This window comes from Aplidium turbinatum, chromosome 1, assembly GCF_918807975.1.
Source record: "Aplidium turbinatum chromosome 1, kaAplTurb1.1, whole genome shotgun sequence".
Lineage (NCBI taxonomy): Eukaryota > Metazoa > Chordata > Ascidiacea > Aplousobranchia > Polyclinidae > Aplidium > Aplidium turbinatum.
The window spans coordinates 58014144-58027562 of NC_137472.1; positions in this window are offsets into that span (position 1 = coordinate 58014144).

Consider the following 13419-nt stretch of genomic DNA (forward strand, 5'->3'; position numbering starts at 1 on the left):
ATAAGCATCAACAAATTGCTTTTAATCGCTGCGTGTTTCTTGATGCTTATAGTCAGTTAGTTAGTTACCTTCAAGAAGTTGAAATTTACTGCATTTTTATAAATATTTTCAGGTTCCTGATGAGGGCTTAAGTTAAACCGAAAACGTTTGACTGTTAAACTCATTTGTAAATATGTAAAATATATTATTATAATGCTCATTTGCTCAACCCTGTTGTATTGTTGTGTCTTGCCTGTCTTTGGTACATATTGATTAATTGCCGAAAACAATTAATTTAGCCAAATCAGTTATCAAAAATCGCCAAAAAAGAGCAAAATCATAAATTTGAAGCTAAACGTCTTAAAAAATCGCCAGATTTCTGGACTTTGGCGATAAATTCGCCAATATGGCAACCCTTCTCCACCAGACCACAAAACAAAAGTACAACTGCGCATGCGCACTGCGCAGTGCTGCGCCGATACATCTGCGAGAAAAATGCATTATTGCGCAAAACGCAGCAAACACGCACTAAGCAAGACACAAACACGTGCAGAGAAATAACTGCAATTAAAAACTGAAGTTTCAATACAAAAGTAACTTGTAACTGTAACTGTTGAAAAAGTTCTAAAATAGGAACTAGTTACCGCGTTTCGTTACTTTTGGAAAATAAAACGAAGTTACCGTTACAGTTATTCAAAAAGTAACTAGTTACTGCCCACCTCTGTACACAAGGTATGAAACTTCAGTTCAACTGAAATGAGTTAAAGGTCCATTTCTGCAAGTCGTGGGTTATGAACAGGGCTGTGGAATTGGAGTCTGAAAGATTTTGGAGTGTGTGTAGTCGGAGTCGTTAAAAAAAAATGATGAACAATAAAAATCTTGTTTGCCATACATTTTTTCAAAATATTGTTTTTTGTTTTCCGTAGTGCGCTCCAAACCTTTACAAAAATATAGTTTTGTGAAAGTCGTCGTTTTAATTTTGATTACAACTTTAGAACAAAAATAAAAAACAAAAACTTTTAAAAATCTGGAAACCTTCTACAATCTGAGGAGTCGGAATCACATATTTTTAGCAAAACTCCACAGACCTGGTTATGAACCTGTAAAATCTGCTACGACTGGTAACCTACATCAATGCCCGTTCATAGCGAGCTATCTTTTGTTTATAGTGCCTTACTGGACGGAAGTCTGGTGGGTGAATTTTCTAGGTGAATCTCAGCTCTCAAAAACAAATGTCTTGGCATTGGTTGTTGGATGACCAAATTGAATGTTAATTGAGATGGGTGTATAGTATACTGTACATTACGGCATCTGATGAGTGCGATGGCATTGAAATGGGCAAAGCCGGGGTTGCAATGCGCAAGTTGTCTGTGCAACCCAGACACTCCAATTGTGCAAACATTGGTTTCTTTGTACCTGATGAGCAATAAGACAAACTCGTCTTTCAGTTACAAAGTCTTTTTAAATGAGCAAAGTTTTTTCTGCAAGACTTTTGTCTCTTTTTCAACTGCCTCTTCAGATCCTGAAATGCTTACCAATTCCTTTGTTACATTTTGCACAGGATGTCATGTGATGAGACAACTCTCTGTAACTTTATGCTGAATTACGCTTTTACAGTACGTTAAGACTACATTTTATCAGTTTTTGAATCTTGTTTTATTGGTTATTGCAACACTGCAAGTGATGACACTATAATGCAAATCATATTCAGCTGTTTAATATAATTTAAACAAATGCGACATTGACCAATTTTAACGAGGACTAATAGGCCTAATTGAAGCAAAAATATACAACGCCTAAAACTTCAGTTCAAAATGGGTGAAAGGTTCACTTCTGCAAATAATGTGAGTTATGAAGCCGCAAAATCTGCTAGGACTGGTAACCTACATCAATGCCCGCTCTTACCGAGCAGTTGAATCTCTGCTCGCATAAATAAACACGTGTCTCTGCGTAAGTTGTTCAATGACTAAATTGGTTTTTAATTGAGATGGGTGTATACTGTAGCCTATACACTACGGCATCTGATGATTGCGATGGCATTTAAGTGGACAAAGCTGGAGTTGCAATGTACAAGATGTCTGTGCAACTCAGACACTTGTGCCTACCAAAACCTGTAGTATGGCGAAGCGAAATGTTGGCTTTTTGCTCAATCTTCTTTTATTGAGTCTTGTAAATTTGGTTAATACACCAGAGATTGATACATTCCTTTGCGATGAATGTTGATGTTAATGGGACTGAAAAGTCCCATTCACTGCATTGGGCGTTCAGGTGGGAGCACACAAAAAGATGGTCCACTTTTTGGGGCTTGGTTCCACGAATACATCTAACTGGGCCTGTTATGTAGTCACAACTTGCAGTGCCTCGAATGGCTTTACAGCATGTTTTATGTTTTGTTTGTTGTATCCAGGCTTTCACCTGGTGGTTGAAGATTTAGATAAAGGAAGGCAAGGAAGTCAATTTTCATGTCTACAGTTAAGCATCCCACCAAAGACACAGCTGCATGCTCATGAGCGGCGTCGAACAGGCGCCCTTTCGATTGCCGTTCCAGCGCTCTCACCACTGGGCTATGCAGCCGACTCGGCTATGCAGCCTGACATGTTTTATCTCCGTAGGACGATTTATCTCCGTAGGACGACAGGCGCTTGCCGTTGGCAATCACTTTTATTTCTTGCATTGCTTATTTGTTGTTGCGATGAATATTGTCACAACAGCACTAAGCTTCAGGTTTCATTGGTGGAGTTATTTTGATAAGGCGGTTGTTTCTTGGCTTCTTCTTTTTGTACCATGCCTGTTCAAGGCTTTGGATTTCATTAATAGTTCTTTCCAATTTCCATTTATCCCGGCATTTAACTATAACATTTTTTTGTGGTTGTAACGTGAAGATGATCCTTGAGGTTATTGAGGAAAGCAAGTCGATGTTTTCTACGAGCTCGTTTTCCTATGATCTTTTCACTAAAAGCAGTGCGTTCTAACTTTTCCTGCTCACGATATGGCCAAAAAGCTTGTTTTCCGCTTGAAAGCTTGTCTTGGCTAAGTAACAATGTAAGCCTCTTCGCTTGTTCAGTTTCGCTGTAGAAGAGACACAAACTTGCTTAGAAATCAACACCTTGCTGGCCACCACCCATTCAAAAAAGAACGTCTTTCGATGAAATTGAAACGATAATTTTATTCAAGTCTCCTATTTGTCATCATCATCATCATCACGTGCCGTTTCCGATCTAAAGAATGACTTCATTTGCTTCCACATGTCACGTTCTTCCGTTACTCTTGCTATTCAAATACTCGTCTATTCAAAAATACTTATGCTGGACTTTAATCGTTCTCACCCGTTCTTATTACATTAATTTAGCTTTAGAAACCGTTGAATCGATAAAAACGACAGATGTGCTGGCTGGTGAACGGCTGACAAGTGCAATGATGCAAGTCTAACAGCAAAAGGCAAAATCGCTCACTTGATAAACTGACAAATTTAGCGTTTGCGCTGAAACGATGAAACTGATAAAAACTGATTTTGATAAAAAATCGACAATCTTCAAGGAAATTTGTTGCATTTTGGAAGTAGACCTAAACCTTTTATAGATGTAAACTTTCACATTGGAAACTTTAAGTTTGCAAAAGTATATGACGTTTTTGGATGAAAGCTTTATGCATTGTTGTTGCCACTTTCCAGTTTTGTTTGAAGATTATATTCCCAAGAGGGAAATAAAACTCGCCCGGCCAATCGTGATGTCACAAGTCTGAGTTTTGTGCTTTGCCTTCCCAAGATAGAAGAAATCTTGAACGAAATTTAATTACATAACTAATAGACAAGTAAAGATGGTTGCAAACTGACTGCTGTTAAAATGACGTTTCGAAATTACGCAATTGACACGACAAACATACATATTTCAGTTTTTAATCTCTGTTTTTAATACATAACTCTCTCTGTTTTTAATACATAAGGAATTGGGGTTTGCATTGAAAAGATAAAATTAGTAAGCTTACCATGCATTTTGATCAAAAAAACATCGTCATCGACGTCATCTGCTAAAAAAGTTTGAATTCGTTTAACAAGCGGCCTCTAAATCAGTGGTTCTTAACCTCTTGCCTTGTCGGCACCACCTTGAAATTACCGACCAGTTCTCGAACCCCTTCCTAGGATAGGCTGAAAAGTAATAGTAAAAAAATGAAAATAAAACAAAAAGCAGAAAAAATATAAAAATTAAATTTTTATCTCTACATTAGTGGAGGAGTAATTTTGCATTAGTTACCCCCCATTCCAATTGGTGGGGGGTAAGCACTCCAGCGCTCCCCCCTCTAACGGAGCCCATGGCTGCAAGCACAAATTTTCCCAAGCAAACCTTTAGTTCGAAATTTTTGTTTAAACCTGGTAAAACAACTTTGCTTTTTATGTCATATTATAACAAGCCTTGATAATTCAGCACCCCCGCACCGCCTATAGGCACAGGTCTCGCACCCCTTAGTGGTGCGTACACTCCTAGTTAAGAATCCCTGCCCTAAAGGTTTGCTTGGGAAAATTTGTGCTTGCAGCCATGGGCTCCGTTAGAGGGGGGGGGGTCGCTGAGGTGATTACCCCCCACCAATTGGAGTGGGGGGGTAACTAATGCAAAACTACTCCTCCACTAATGTAGAGATAAAAATTTAATTGTTATAGTTTTTCTGCTTTTGTGTTTTAATTTCATTTTTTTATTTTGTTGCACAACTTTTTAGTTGTTTGCTTGGAAACTCCGACTCGAAAGACAACGCAAATATGCAGTAGAGACCTGCATAATGCTATGGGAATTGTTCAGGAGCTAAGTAGTTTGCAAAATCAGTCTGGCAAGTTCAAAATCGCCCTGCAGGAGGAATCCCGCCATGGCTTGCACACTTTGTGCCAAACAAGATGGCTGACCCGTGTACCGGCCATTTCTTCAGTGTTGTCAAACTACGAAGCCTTGCTAAACACACTTCAAAATTTCAACAATGCAAAATCATTAGGCCTTTATTCCCAATTATTGCAAGGCAACACATACTTTGCATTGCAGCTTTGCCAAGTTTTATTCAAACTACTTGAAAAGATAACTGGCCTGTTGCAGACCAAGTCTTATACCATCAGCGACATGATGGATCTGGTTGAAAACTCAAAAGTTATTTACCAGAGTCTTAGAAATGAAGAACAATTTATGCAGTTATACAAGGAATTTCAACAGCAAGTAGATAGCTTAGGCTTAGCTGAAGTCCAAATTTCAAGAAAGCGCTGTGAGCAAAGTGCTTCCCATGACCTCGCTTCTCATTGCAGAAGGCAGTTCTATGGATCTATTGACAGCATAGTGCAAGGCCTCACCCACCGCTGCAATGGCGAAGAAATTAAAACTCACCAAATGCTTGAAGTTTTAGTATCTGGCACAGTCAATGACGGTGTTGTTACAGCGTTGGAACGATATGGCTTCGACATGAAAATTTTGGGCCAAGATTTAAGCCACTTCCATCAGAAATTTGGGCTAATTAAGTATGTGTGCGATGTTCGAAACAAGTTAATGGGACTTAGGCCTATTATTGTCAAAGAGTTTTATGCCAGTGTGGAAAAACTTGTAAAATTGCTATTGGTTAATTATAGCCTATATTTCTTTGTACTGATATATATTTAATTTTGAACTTTGGTTACGATGTTTTTCTGATGCACTTTAGTACTTTGGTGGTATGAAAGCAAACCAAGTTCAAGAAACTTAAGTTACCACTTTGAAAAGCTAAATAAATCAGTTTTCCAGGTTTTCCAGAAGAGAATAGATGGTTCAGAGGATTTCTATAGGAACTTTGCTGATTACGTCAAAGGTTTTGGTCGATTGGAAGGAGAATTCTGGTTGGGTGAGGAAATACTTTTGAAGTGTTGACTAAAATGATTACACTTGATTTCAGCAAACAATCGTTTTCATCAGGTTATTGATGCTGCATTTGCATAAAGGAATATATACAGATATTATGGCCAAGAAACGCAATCCAAGCTACCATTTATTTACCATCAAGTAGCTTAGGTATATTTGTAAAAGTCCAACTTCATCTTGCAGTAACATAAAGCACTCCTAAAATTTTAATATGACCACAATCAACTTCGACGTTTCTTATGCAGTTGCATCGCTTTTGGATGTGGACTTTGATTTATTAAAACTTTATGTCGCCTATGATATCACAGAGCAAGTAGCGCGTTTTGACAAAATTGAAAAAAAAAAAATCATTTCAAAACGTAAAACCAAAAATATGGCTCAATAAACACTTCGGTCTTCTGGGCTGGTTTTCATTGCTTAATTTCTTACATAAATCTATGTGTTGGGGTTTTATAGCCTCGTGGTCGTGGACATAGGCTACCTAGTGCACTGATGAGGCTGTAAGACTGAAACGGTGTACCACAGTCTGCAGTTTTGGGTTAACCTATAGATCCTTCCCTTGGATATGTCCACATTACAAAATGAAAAGCTAGGCCCCAGACAGCAGGCTTGTACAAATTGTAGCCTATTAATTTTGGGTCAAATGATAATGTTGAAACGCCGCGCAAACAGCAGTTTGAGCCACATTGCATTATCGTAAATATGAAAGAAAAGATGTGTTTAACAATATTGCTTAATCATTTCATTTCTTTCAGGATTAGATGTCATTCACAAATTGACTAAAGATGGAGGATATGAAATGAGAGTAGACATGGAGGATTTTGAAAATCAAACTAGATATGCTTCATACAAGTAAGAGAAACATTTTTTCTTAGCACTTTAAATTAAATATCTAGACTTGATTTTATGTTTTATTTGTAGGCTATAAGTTACTACATTCAGGCAAGAAATGCGCTAGAATTTACAAAAACTAGACTTTGGTGAGTTATCATGTGACAAATTTCTCTCAAAAGCCTAACCCAACGAAGTTAGCATTGTTTATCGAGTAAATATAAAATGTCAATACACTGCTTCGCTGATTTGCATTCCGTCGCTAGTCACATGCATTTTGTCCCATTCCGTCTTCGGTACAAGCTACTCTCAGCAAATTTAGAAAATAGAGAGTTTTTATGCATTTACGTTAGATACAAGCTGATGGGTAGCCTACGCATTACCAACTTAAATCTACAGATTCTGTGATAACCAGGTTCACGATTTGATGACATTTTAATGAGATTTTGGTATGACGGGACAAGGTTTTGAACTTATGTTCACAGGTCAAACATGGAACACTACAACCACTATAGCAGCAAAACAGTTTCAGTTTGACATAAAGGTGATTTATACATCTTGTATTCAGCATTATCATCTTCATACTGAAATACAATTATTTCTATATCAACCTGTGTCTTAGTTATAAGTTTCACAGTCACTGTTTTGTCACTGTCTGATTTACAAACATTGTCAAAAATCAAAATAGTCACTGTTAAAATATTTCTGTTGGTGTCTTGTGTCCTTCGTTAATAGACCTGTGTAACTTATATCTTTGGTCTCTATGTTTTTTGTTTCAGTGACTTTGTGGTTGGAGTTGGAACAAATTATACAATGACTTTTGGAGGATACAGTGGAACTGCAGGTAGAGTTTGTTTCAACTCGACAGTTGATCGAGAGACAAATTATTAAAATAACAGTTTTTTAAACGACATTTCCATAAAACGACAATCCATTGTGGTAGCTGTGATCAAAATGACAGTTTATTAAAAAATTAGCCCAATTTATTTGTTGTTATTCAATATTTTTTAATACAATAAAGTATTGTTTGAGTTTTTCTAGATTTATTTTTTTGCGACACAATAAGACCAACTGTTGACCATCATGGACTATCAATTTTTTTTTTGAATTGTTACATTTTGCAGGACAAGCTTTGCAATCTGCTCGATTCACTGCCAAAGATCGTGATCAGGACATTCTTCCGAAAAATTGCGCCACCTATTACAAAGGTGGTTGGTGGTATAAACTTTGTCATTATGCCAATCCCAATGGATTGTACTTGGGAGGACCACACGAGTCATATGCAGATGGAATAGAATGGCATCCTTGGCATGAATTCCATTACTGTCTCAAACGAATTGAAATGAAGCTTAATATAAAATGAAAACTGAAACTTGTATCCACAGTAGTAATCAATACACTTAGCTAACTGTATGAACATGTAAGCAGAAAAATGATGGACTCACACAGGTCGGTTGCACTAACATACTTTATAAATAATTGCAAAACTGACATTATTTACGTTCTCGCAACAAGGTTCTGTAATTTTTATGTTTTAGGTAATGTTTCCCAGTGGGGTAAATTACACCCGGGAGGTAATATGCATTTTTTAGGGATAAAGCAACTGCACAATTACGCTAAAATGTCATCCATTATCATCAATGATCACTACAAAAACAAAATCTCCTGGAATCTAAGCAGTAGGCTATATCTTCTGCAATCTGTATCACATTTTTCACCGTATCCACCACACATACAGTAATGTGCAATACCTGTGGATGGGAAGAACGCTACGTCAACTACAGTCGAATAAGACTGTGCAGCGTGCATTTGCGCAACGATTTGGAAGAAAAGGGCCAGATGGAAAGCAGATTTAGACATAGCATAAAAAGTTCGAACAAGAAGGATAACTCCAGTACACAAAATGCTTTTTCTATGTTATTGTGTGACATTTCTACATCTAAAAAGTAAAACGCCTGAAAATTAAACGATAACATTTTATGTTGCATCTGTATATAGGCCTACTGTTAAAATTTGAGATTGTATAAACGATAATTGGCAAAGTTACAAGACTGTACAACGATATAAAAAATTTTGAAACACCCTGTATACTATTATATCATTGCAAAACCATTCGGTGTTTTCTCATTGAAAAGATATCAAGCTTGATTTATATTTTTTCCGACAAGACATAGTTCTTTTTTCGATAATGCTTCTTGACCGATGCATTCGGGAAATTCAATAGAGAAGACATAGTTTTTCAAGAATGAAATACCACAGTCTTGGACGCACTTTAATCAGGTTTTTGAACTATTATGGAGGCTCAAATTGTGGAACAGAAGAAGCAGCAGGGATTTCGTCGCACATTTTTTACATTGAATCAGTTTGTTGATGACAATGACAAAGGTTAACAAATCGTAGATGGAGCAAAACCTAATATGTAAAAGCATTTGGGTCAACTTGTAAATTACGTGGATTGCTACATTCCAGATGGAGAAACAGCAACTCTTCAGTAATGCGTGCAGCTGTTTATAGAGGATGAAGACGAGGTTACAGATGTTGAATTTCTAGGCAAGAAAGAATGGATCGCAATAAGATTAAAGTAAAGGCAGTGATCGGAGTTTTAGCATATTTGCTATTGCTGGTCAATGGCCCTTCTTCTGCAGAAGCTGAAAGATCGTTTAGCTCGCTACTCCGCTTAAAAACATGGCTCCGAAGCACAATGACTGCTTCAAGACTCAGTTTCATTGCCATGTGCCATGCCCATTAAGTGTATTTGGATGAAGCAAGCTTAAGTGTAGATGAAATCTGCAAAGAATTTTTTTCTAACAATGCACAAAAATTTAAAGTCTTTGGCGACTTCTGACAGTTCTGCTTAGAATAGAAGCAGAATGCACACAGTGTTTTATTTGAGTTGAGGTGTTCGTTTATAATGTTATTTCTTTGTAGTTTTTGTGAGATTTTGGCACAAGGTATTACCTGGGTGTTATGGCATTTTTTGTTTAGTGTTATTTCTTATACGGCGCAGATGGTATAGGCTTTCCTATAGTATCGATCAAGATGTCTCCTTATTTTCAGTTCTTGTAAAATTTAATGCATTATTAGCTTTTTTTTTTCTAAGTTGAATGTAGACTTAACTTTAGATGCTGAAACGTTTCATTTCACTGTGGATGTTATGGCACAGGTTGTCGTGCTGCATTCATGTAATTGTAAATTAAATTTTATAGATTATAGCTTTGACCTTAACGCTTTTGTCCTTTTAATTCTAACGTTTTAGCGTCTGAAGTGCAAAATTTGGAGGACTTGAGCCAAGGAAGAATACAGAGAGGGATTTGGCGTACGTCTCCTCTTCCAGTCAAATTGTCTCAAAATCTCAAAAAAATGTAGCAAATGTTAAAAAGCTTTTGCTCGTGATTTCAGATTTCTTTGAAAGAATTTTTCAATTTTAAATCGTGCTGAAAGGCAAAAATGCTGCGCCTTCGGCGCGAAACATGCAGTCTAAGACGCTGTATAAGAAACTGAAGCATTTAGGATTTCGAACGGGGTCTGGGGAGCGACCTTCCAGAAGTATATGTGATGCGATAATCCAATAAGCCCTTGTCGATGTCAAAACATCGTTCCCTCCCCTGCTTAAATTACCCCCCAATCTCAAGAAGTTTTCGGAGCCCTTGTCTTTAGCAATTTGTTATGGTTCATTTCTTCTAATATTTTTCTTCGTGAAAGAACTTATATAGCATGATGTTTAATGCTCGATAGGAATATCGTTTCATCCATCACTTTTCAATATGTTCAACTGCGAGTGAAGTTATATTTTTTGTCGTATCCAAGCTTATGCCCAGTAGTTAAAAATTTAGATTAAGTAAACGGAAAAGTGTGGAAGCCAATCTTCGTGTCCATCTTCAATCCTGGATGTAAGTGTGTTGACAAAAACACCGCGCATGCCCTCGACCGGTGTCTAACCAGCACCCTTTTGAACGTCGTAGCAGGGCTCTCACCATCGCATTGAACGCATTGAAATGTGATGAATGAAACAATATTCCTATCGAGCAATAGACATCATGCTGCATGAGTATAAACAATATTAAAAGTAAAGTAATGAATCATACTGTAGCTAATTGCTACTTTTCCTTGGTGACTCTTTGAAAACATTTGGAAAACGCCAGTCTAAAGCTTCATGTGAAGTTGAAGCTGTCATAATTTACACTAGTGTGAGGATTACTGGCGTACAGTAGGCTACAACTCCAATTGGGTAATTTATATAACAACTACAAAACTTTGAACCTTGTTTATTAGATTTGCTTTACAATCCAATGATCCCTTTCGTTACTAGAATTAAAGGTATGTTTGTTATAAGATAGGCTTTATTTAGGTTTTCGTTATTTTGTTTCTTTTTTTACGTTGTGATATAGTTTGACTTGTTGTAGAAAGCACTTTGTAGATATAACTGTCACCTATCGTTAAATTCCAATTGGGTAATCTAAACTCCAATTGGTTAATCTACCAAGTTCCACAGTAAATTTATTAGAAAAACTTTTACCAAAAAGTAAAGTAATGAATCATCCAGTTAAGCCTATCTTATAACAAACATAGGCCTACCTTTAAATCTAGTAACGAAAGGGATCATTGGATTGTAAAGCAAATCTAATAAACAAGGTTCAAAATTTTGTAGTTGTCATATAAATTACCCAATTGAAGTTGTAGCCTACTGTACGCCAGTAATCCTCACACTAGTGTAAATTATGACAGCTTCAACTTCACATGAAGCGTTAGATTGGCGTTTTCCAAATGCTTTTAAAGAATCACCAAGGAAAAGTAGCAATTAGCTACAGTATGATTCATTACTTTACTTTTAATATTGTCTATATATTGTTTAACATACTCATATAGCCAATCAAGGCAAGGAAGCCAGTCTCCGTGTCCACCTTCAGGCATGCCTTTAAGTGTCCTGCGGCCAGAGACACAGCCGCATGCTCTTGAGCGGTGTCGAATTCATTACTTTCCGTCCACTTTCACTTAATCTAAATCTTCAACCACCGGGTGTAAGCCTGGACACGACAAACATTTATTTGTTTCAAAACACTTTAAAAGTCGATTGGTAGAAACAACAGTTATCTTGAACTGAACCACAGCGCAAACGAGCTTAGCAACCCTGAATTGTGAATTACAGTACAAGTTAGTTTCAGATCTATCTTGAATTTGTGTTGTCATTCTATCTTCGCCTAAGTTGCTTGCTATATTTCATGTTTTGATAATCAAGTGTGTATTTGCAACAAAAAGTGAAAAGCCATTAAATGAAAGTAAATTACAAAATAAACAAAATCCTCCATTGTGTTCCTTGTACCATCTTTTAGCAACAACGCCAAGGTCTTGTTGACTTATAGCCATCCATTGAAGAAACCAATAAAAGCGACATCTACAACAGAGGAAGAACTGGAACGAAAAAATATTCCAGCCAACCAATCAATTGTCTTTTACGTTGATTCAACGTCCACAGACGTAGAACTGATTTGCATAATGGGATGCAAAATAAGAATAGGTTTGCTGTACAAATAAAGAACCTATAAGCGTCTATAAACACTCGGATGACATTTATCGTTTTATTCTGGACAAGAAATTTAAATAAAGAACCATTTTCAGTTTTGCAGCCTAGAAGCTTTAAGTTGAACTTGGCTTATTTTGCGTGTTGTTCTTGATAATCGTAATTTTTAACATGAATTTTATATGCAATCGTATTCCTGCATGGCAAGGAATCAGGGTTGTTGACTATAATGGAAGTGAATGTTGTCCATTCTCATATTCATCATAGTGGCATTGTTTAGCTATGTAAAGAGATAACGTGGAGGCTAACGGTTTAAAAACTGTGGCTTAAAACTTGCAGCAATTTGCATATCTAAATAACAGTTTTTAGGCAAAATTTTAAATATGATTACGACTAAACAGGCGAACCAAAGCAATTTTCCAGTTAGGCAAAGGGATCTTTTTTGCATTGATTCAACATTAGCAGATGATTGAATCAAAGTAAGAAGGGACATTTTGCTAAAGAAAAGGTGAGTTCAGTGATGTAGGATTGTGTCAGCTAAACAGCTTTCCAAATATAAGTGGTCGATTTATTGACGGCAGCACGAAACTTTGCTCCATAAAAATCGCTCGAAATAGGTTGAAAGCGTAACTCTTTCCAGCTAATGTTAGGAGAGGGTAAGGGAATAATTTTAACTTTAGCCCTGAATTTAGAGTACAACAGTATATTATAAGACCTCTAGTATAATGTTTTTTTAAATTTCCGATTAAGAGGCTTTTGACGCATGGCCGGTTACCGAGATTGCCAGAGTGTAGTTTTTCGATTGTTGAAGTGTTGCCAGAAAATTATTCCATCCATTAGATGCCGCTGAATGGAGAGCAGTCCTTAGAATGCGTTGCTCAAGCGCACACCCAGAGAATCGAACCAGCGCCAGCTTGATCTTGAAGTTTTTTTGTTTACAAAGTCACGCCATAACCAACTGAGCTATCTAGAGGCGCACAAGCGTAAACAGGCAAGCTTTGGGTGACCACTAATTTAAAAATGTCAGTTTATCTATTTATTTATTTTTATTTAAAAAGTATCTGGCAGTACTTTATCCTCCCATCCCGTAATTTTATGAATCCCTGATGTTGCCCTTTCTTGCCCGAAGTGCAATATCGTGCATTGTGAGGGTATTTAAGAAAAAACCCTTTGAAAGTTCGTTTTACAGGATTGGCGCATTGTCTAGTGTCCTTTTGACAGCGCTTTCTT